Raw genomic sequence first — 8,382 nt, forward strand, 5'->3', positions numbered from 1 at the left:
GTTTTTAGTAGGGTTCGTGTTGATCAGTCTTTATTGATGTTGGAATGAGATCACCTCAAGTTTTTAGTAGGGTTCGTGTTGATCAGTCTTTATTGATGTTGGAATGAGATCACCACAAGTTTTTAGTAGTGTTCGTGTTGATCAGTCTTTATTGATGTTGGAATGAGATCACCACAAGTTTTTAGTAGGGTTCGTGTTGATCAGTCTTTATTGATGTTGGAATGAGATCACCACAAGTTTTTAGTAGGGTTCGTGTTGATCAGTCTTTATTGATGTTGGAATGAGATCACCACAAGTTTTTAGTAAGGTTCGTGTTGATCAGTCTTTATTGATGTTGGAATGAGATCACCACAATTTTTTAGTAAGGTTCGTGTTGATCAGTCTTTATTGATGTTGGAATGAGATCACCACAAGTTTTTAGTAGGGTTCGTGTTGATCAGTCTTTATTGATGTTGGAATGAGATCACCACAAGTTTTTAGTAAGGTTCGTGTTGATCAGTCTTTATTGATGTTGGAATGAGATCACCACAAGTTTTTAGTAAGGTTCGTGTTGATCAGTCTTTATTGATGTTGGAATGAGATCACCACAAGTTTTTAGTAGGGTTCGTGTTGATCAGTCTTTATTGATGTTGGAATGAGATCACCACAAGTTTTTAGTAAGGTTCGTGTTGATCAGTCTTTATTGATGTTGGAATGAGATCACCACAAGTTTTTAGTAAGGTTCGTGTTGATCAGTCTTTATTGATGTTGGAATGAGATCACCACAAGTTTTTAGTAAGGTTCGTGTTGATCAGTCTTTATTGATGTTGGAATGAGATCACCACAAGTTTTTAGTAAGGTTCGTGTTGATCAAGTCTTTATTGATGTTGGAATGAGATCACCACAAGTTTTTAGTAAGGTTCGTGTTGATCAGTCTTTATTGATGTTGGAATGAGATCACCACAAGTTTTTAGTAAGGTTCGTGTTGATCGGTCTTTATTGATGTTGGAATGAGATCACCACAAGTTTTTAGTAGGGTTCGTGTTGATCAGTCTTTATTGATGTTGGAATGAGATCACCACAAGTTTTTAGTAGGGTTCGTGTTGATCAGTCTTTATTGATGTTGGAATGAGATCACCACAAGTTTTTAGTAGGGTTCGTGTTGATCAGTCTTTATTGATGTTGGAATGAGATCATTACAAGTTTTTAGTAGGGTTCGTGTTGATCAGTCTTTATTGATGCTGGAATGAGATCACCGTAAGTTTTTAATAGGGTTCGTGTTGATCAGTCTTTATTGATGTTGGAATGAGATCACCACAAGTTTTTAGTAGGGTTCGTGTTGATCAGTCTTAATTGATGTTGGAATGAGATCACCACAAGTTTTTAGTAGGGTTCGTGTTGATCAGTCTTTATTGATGTTGGAATGAGATCACCACAAGTTTTTAGTAAGGTTCGTGTTGATCAGTCTTTATTGATGTTGGAATGAGATCACCACAAGTTTTTAGTAGGGTTCGTGTTGATCAGTCTTTATTGATGTTGGAATGAGATCACCACAAGTTTTTAGTAGGGTTCGTGTTGATCAGTCTTTATTGATGTTCGAATGAGATCACCACAAGTTTTTAGTAGGGTTCGTGTTGATCAGTCTTTATTGATGTTGGAATGTGATCACCACAAGTTTTTAGTAGGGTTTGTGTTGATCAGTCTTTATTGATGTTGGAATGAGATCACCACAAGTTTTTAGTAGGGTTCGTGTTGATCAGTCTTTATTGATGTTGGAATGAGATCACCACAAGTTTTTAGTAGGGTTCGTGTTGATCAGTCTTTATTGATGTTGGAATGAGATCACCACAAGTTTTTAGTAGGGTTCGTGTTGATCAGTCTTTATTGATTTTGGAATGTGATCACCACAAGTTTTTAGTAGGGTTCGTGTTGATCAGTCTTTATTGATGTTGGAATGAGATCACCACAAGTTTTTAGTAGGGTTCGTGTTGATCAGTCTTTATTGATGTTGGAATGAGATCACCACAAGTTTTTAGTAGGGTTCGTGTTGATCAGTCTTTGTTGATGTTGGAATGAGATCACCACAAGTTTTTAGTAAGGTTCGTGTTGATCAGTCTTTATTGATGTTGGAATGAGATCACCACAAGTTTTTAGTAGGGTTCGTGTTGATCAGTCTTTATTGATGTTGGAATGAGATCACCACAAGTTTTTAGTAGGGTTCGTGTTGATCAGTCTTTATTGATGTTGGAATGAGATCACCACAAGTTTTTAGTAAGGTTCGTGTTGATCAGTCTTTATTGATGTTGGAATGAGATCACCACAATTTTTTAGTAAGGTTCGTGTTGATCAGTCTTTATTGATGTTGGAATGAGATCACCACAAGTTTTTAGTAGTGTTCGTGTTGATCAGTCTTTATTGATGTTGGAATGAGATCACCACAAGTTTTTAGTAAGGTTCGTGTTGATCAGTCTTTATTGATGTTGGAATGAGATCACCACAAGTTTTTAGTAAGGTTCGTGTTGATCAGTCTTTATTGATGTTGGAATGAGATCACCACAAGTTTTTAGTAAGGTTCGTGTTGATCAGTCTTTATTGATGTTGGAATGAGATCACCACAAGTTTTTAGTAGGGTTCGTGTTGATCAGTCTTTATTGATGTTGGAATGAGATCACCACAAGTTTTTAGTAAGGTTCGTGTTGATCAGTCTTTTTTGATGTTGGAATGAGATCACCACAAGTTTTTAGTAAGGTTCGTGTTGATCAGTCTTTATTGATGTTGGAATGAGATCACCACAAGTTTTTAGTAAGGTTCGTGTTGATCAGTCTTTATTGATGTTGGAATGAGATCACCACAAGTTTTTAGTAAGGTTCGTGTTGATCAGTCTTTATTGATGTTGGAATGAGATCACCACAAGTTTTTAGTAAGGTTCGTGTTGATCAGTCTTTATTGATGTTGGAATGAGATCACCACAAGTTTTTAGTAAGGTTCGTGTTGATCAGTCTTTATTGATGTTGGAATGAGATCACCACAAGTTTTTAGTAAGGTTCGTGTTGATCAGTCTTTATTGATGTTGGAATGAGATCACCACAAGTTTTTAGTAAGGTTCGTGTTGATCAGTCTTTATTGATGTTGGAATGAGATCACCACAAGTTTTTAGTAAGGTTCGTGTTGATCAGTCTTTATTGATGTTGGAATGAGATCACCACAAGTTTTTAGTAAGGTTCGTGTTGATCAGTCTTTATTGATGTTGGAATGAGATCACCACAAGTTTTTAGTAAGGTTCGTGTTGATCAGTCTTTATTGATGTTGGAATGAGATCACCACAAGTTTTTAGTAAGGTTCGTGTTGATCAGTCTTTATTGATGTTGGAATGAGATCACCACAAGTTTTTAGTAAGGTTCGTGTTGATCAGTCTTTATTGATGTTGGAATGAGATCACCACAAGTTTTTAGTAGGGTTCGTGTTGATCAGTCTTTATTGATGTTGGAATGAGATCACCACAAGTTTTTAGTAAGGTTCGTGTTGATCAGTCTTTATTGATGTTGGAATGAGATCACCACAAGTTTTTAGTAGGGTTCGTGTTGATCAGTCTTTATTGATGTTGGAATGAGATCACCACAAGTTTTTAGTAAGGTTCGTGTTGATCAGTCTTTATTGATGTTGGAATGAGATCACCACAAGTTTTTAGTAAGGTTCGTGTTGATCAGTCTTTATTGACGTTGGAATGAGATCACCACAAGTTTTTAGTAAGGTTCGTGTTGATCAGTCTTTATTGATGTTGGAATGAGATCACCACAAGTTTTTAGTAAGGTTCGTGTTGATCAGTCTTTATAGATGTTGGAATGAGATCACCACAAGTTTTTAGTAAGGTTCGTGTTGATCAGTCTTTATTGATGTTGGAATGAGATCACCACAAGTTTTTAGTAGGGTTCGTGTTGATCAGTCTTTATTGATGTTGGAATGAGATCACCACAAGTTTTTAGTAAGGTTCGTGTTGATCAGTCTTTATTGATGTTGGAATGAGATCACCACAAGTTTTTAGTAGGGTTCGTGTTGATCAGTCTTTATTAATGTTGGAATGAGATCACCACAAGTTTTCAGTAAGGTTCGTGTTGATCAGTCTTTATTGATGTTGGAATGAGATCACCACAAGTTTTTAGTAAGGTTCGTGTTGATCAGCCTTTATTGATGTTGGAATGAGATCACCACAAGTTTTAGTAGGGTTCGTGTTGATCAGTCTTTATTGATGTTGGAATGAGATCACCACAAGTTTTAGTAAGGTTCGTGTTGATCAGTCTTTATTGATGTTGGAATGAGATCACCACAAGTTTTTATTAAGGTTCGTGTTGATCAGTCTTTATTGATGTTGGAATGAGATCACCACAAGTTTTTAGTAAGGTTCGTGTTGATCAGTCTTTATTGATGTTGGAATGAGATCACCACAAGTTTTTAGTAAGGTTCGTGTTGATCAGTCTTTATTGATGTTGGAATGAGATCACCACAAGTTTTTAGTAGGGTTCGTGTTGATCAGTCTTTATTGATGTTGGAATGAGATCACCACAAGTTTTTAGTAAGGTTCGTGTTGATCAGTCTTTATTGATGTTGGAATGAGATCACCACAAGTTTTTAGTAAGGTTCGTGTTGATCAAGTCTTTATTGATGTTGGAATGAGATCACCACAAGTTTTTAGTAGGGTTCGTGTTGATCAGTCTTTATTGATGTTGGAATGAGATCACCACAAGTTTTTAGTAAGGTTCGTGTTGATCAGTCTTTATTGATGTTGGAATGAGATCACCACAAGTTTTTAGTAGGGTTCGTGTTGATCAGTCTTTATTGATGTTGGAATGAGATCACCACAAGTTTTTAGTAAGGTTCGTGTTGATCAGTCTTTATTGATGTTGGAATGAGATCACCACAAGTTTTTAGTAAGGTTCGTGTTGATCAGTCTTTATTGATGTTGGAATGAGATCACCACAAGTTTTTAGTAAGGTTCGTGTTGATCAGTCTTTATTGATGTTGGAATGAGATCACCACAAGTTTTTAGTAAGGTTCGTGTTGATCAGTCTTTATTGATGTTGGAATGAGATCACCACAAGTTTTTAGTAAGGTTCGTGTTGATCAGTCTTTATTGATGTTGGAATGAGATCACCACAAGTTTTTAGTAAGGTTTGTGTTGATCAGTCTTTATTGATGTTGGAATGAGATCATCACAAGTTTTTAGTAAGGTTCGTGTTGATCAGTCTTTATTGATGTTGGAATGAGATCACCACAAGTTTTTAGTAAGGTTCGTGTTGATCAGTCTTTATTGATGTTGGAATGAGATCACCACAAGTTTTAGTAGGGTTCGTGTTGATCAGTCTTTATTGATGTTGGAATGAGATCACCACAAGTTTTTAGTAAGGTTCGTGTTGATCAGTCTTTATTGATGTTGGAATGAGATCACCACAAGTTTTTATTAAGGTTCGTGTTGATCAGTCTTTATTGATGTTGGAATGAGATCACCACAAGTTTTTAGTAAGGTTCGTGTTGATCAGTCTTTATTGATGTTGGAATGAGATCACCACAAGTTTTTAGTAAGGTTCGTGTTGATCAGTCTTTATTGATGTTGGAATGAGATCACCACAAGTTTTTAGTAGGGTTCGTGTTGATCAGTCTTTATTGATGTTGGAATGAGATCACCACAAGTTTTTAGTAAGGTTCGTGTTGATCAGTCTTTATTGATGTTGGAATGAGATCACCACAAGTTTTTAGTAAGGTTCGTGTTGATCAAGTCTTTATTGATGTTGGAATGAGATCACCACAAGTTTTTAGTAGGGTTCGTGTTGATCAGTCTTTATTGATGTTGGAATGAGATCACCACAAGTTTTTAGTAAGGTTCGTGTTGATCAGTCTTTATTGATGTTGGAATGAGATCACCACAAGTTTTTAGTAGGGTTCGTGTTGATCAGTCTTTATTAATCTATGTTATGTTTTGTAAACTGGTGTTTGTCTTTCGGTCCTTTTTTTTTGCCATGGCGTTGTCAGTTTATTTTTGAATTATCGAACTCCGAAACAGCGGTTACGTCCTCTTTACTACGCTAGTTTAGCGAAGCAACGTCACCACTGTTTCGGAGTTTGTCGAATTATATCCCTTTGGTATCTGTTGCCTCCCTTTTATAACTGCAAGTTTGATATGATTTGAGACTATTTTTTAAATACTATATCTTTTTATATAAATTTTGTTCCACACAGTACAATAAATTATGAAAACATATGTACTATAGCTTGTTTCGACGCAATACAATAAATTGTAAAACAAATGTATTATAGCTTGTTTCCACACAATTCTTTAAGTGTTAAACAACTGTACTACAGCTTGTTTCCACACAGTACAATAAACTGTTAAACAAATGTATTTTAGCTTATTTCGCCATAGTACAACAGATTGTTAAAACAAATGTATTTCAGCTTGTTTCCACAGAATACAATAAATTCTTAAACAAATATATTATAGCTTGTGTCAACACAGTACACTAGATTGTAAAAAAACAAAATGTTCTTTAGCTTTTTTCCACACAATTCAATAAATCGTTTAACAAATATATTATAGATTGTTTCATCACAGTACACTAGATTGTTACAACAAACGTAATATAGCTTTTTTCCAAACAGTAAAATCAATTGTCAAAACAAATTAATTATAGCTTGTTTCCACAAAGTACAACAAACTGTTTAACAAATGTAGTTTAGCTTATTTTCACACAGTACAACTGATTGTTAAAACAAATGAATTTCAGCTTTTTTCCACACAATTCAATAAATCGTTTAACAAATATATTTTAGATTGTTTCAACTCAATATACTAGATTGTTACAACAAACGTATTATAGCTTGTTTCCAAACAGAAAAATAAATTGTCAAAACAAATTAATTATAGCTTGTTCCTCAAAGTACAACAAACTGTTACACAAATGTATTATAGCTTGTTTGCGTACAGTCAAATACATTTTAAACATGGTTAAACCAAATGTATTATAGCTTGTATAAAAAAAACCTTTGGTGACCTCAGGTGTTTCGAAAGGATGAGCAGTATCAGCTCCACATGTGGCACATGTCGGGTTGAGTATGAAAGTACAAAACCGGTGATAATTTTAATTCGGTAGATCATATCGAGAAAAAGATGACAGGAATGTTGTTACGAAAATTGGAGTTTATCCGTCTTCATCTGTGAAACAGATATTCCATAACAGTCAACTAACTTGTGATGACGTATGTACAATTATTGAACTTCTCCACTTGGAACTCTTGGTTTAACAGCTTCTCTGTGAGCAGCAACCTTCTATCAAGGGAATCATTATAAGATATACAAGCTCTAGAATATAGTATCAACTACTTGAATGTTTTTACATAGAAAAGGACTGTGCACAATTTGGAAGCTGAGAAATTATCTGTTTTATTTTAAAGTTTTATTTGAACCGATCCTTATTATTGTCAATTTCTATATGAAAGTCTAGTTCTGTGTCGGAGTTTTTGTTTGATGTTTTTCTGCCTTGTATCGATTTGATTAGTTAAGGCCTCTTTGAACTGATTTTTATAATTTGTTCTTATGTTGTGCTGTTACACCACTGTCTCGGTTAGGGGGAGGGTTGAGCGCTCACAAACATGTTCAACCCGCCACATTCTTTATTTGTCTGTCCCAAGTTAGGAGCCAGGAGTCGGTTTCACAAAAACACTTACGATTAAGATTGATCGTAAGTCATGAACAATTCAGTATACGTACGATAAGTCTTAGTCGTAAGGTTTGTTGTGAAACCGACTCCTGTAGTTTAGTGGTTGTCGTTGATTCATGTCTGTCATATTTGTGTTTCGTAAATTGTTTTGTTATAAAAATTATGCCATTAGTTTTCTCAATTGAATTGTTTCATCATTTTCATGTCTGGGCTTTTTATTGCCGACTATAAGGTATGGATTGTTTTCTCATTGTTGAAGGCCATACAGTTGCCTATGATTGCTTACATCCACTTCATTTGAACTTTGGTTGATAGTTGTCTCATTGGCAATCATACCACATCTCCATATTTCTACATAAACTGTATCTGTTGTATTCCTTATGTCAAGTTTGTTTGGATATATGCTTTAACATAATAACAGCCACTAATCTGTGATTATTTAGTAAAAGGACATCATCTATATAGCGGAAAGTGAAATTTAAGAATAATAATGGCTCCTTGTCATTCTTCCAAGTAGACTAAAATGAAAAAAGAGAGAAAAATTGTATGCAGGTATATATATTCACTTTGAAGATAGGTATATCATTTATTTGAATAGAAAAGTGATCACACTAGTAAACAGTTAAGTACTTTTAATTTTAAAAGTGTTGAAACAACTCGTCATAGATACACACTAATAAACAATGACATTGAT

Source organism: Mytilus trossulus, chromosome 11 (assembly GCF_036588685.1).
Source record: "Mytilus trossulus isolate FHL-02 chromosome 11, PNRI_Mtr1.1.1.hap1, whole genome shotgun sequence".
In the NCBI taxonomy this organism is placed as follows: domain Eukaryota; kingdom Metazoa; phylum Mollusca; class Bivalvia; order Mytilida; family Mytilidae; genus Mytilus; species Mytilus trossulus.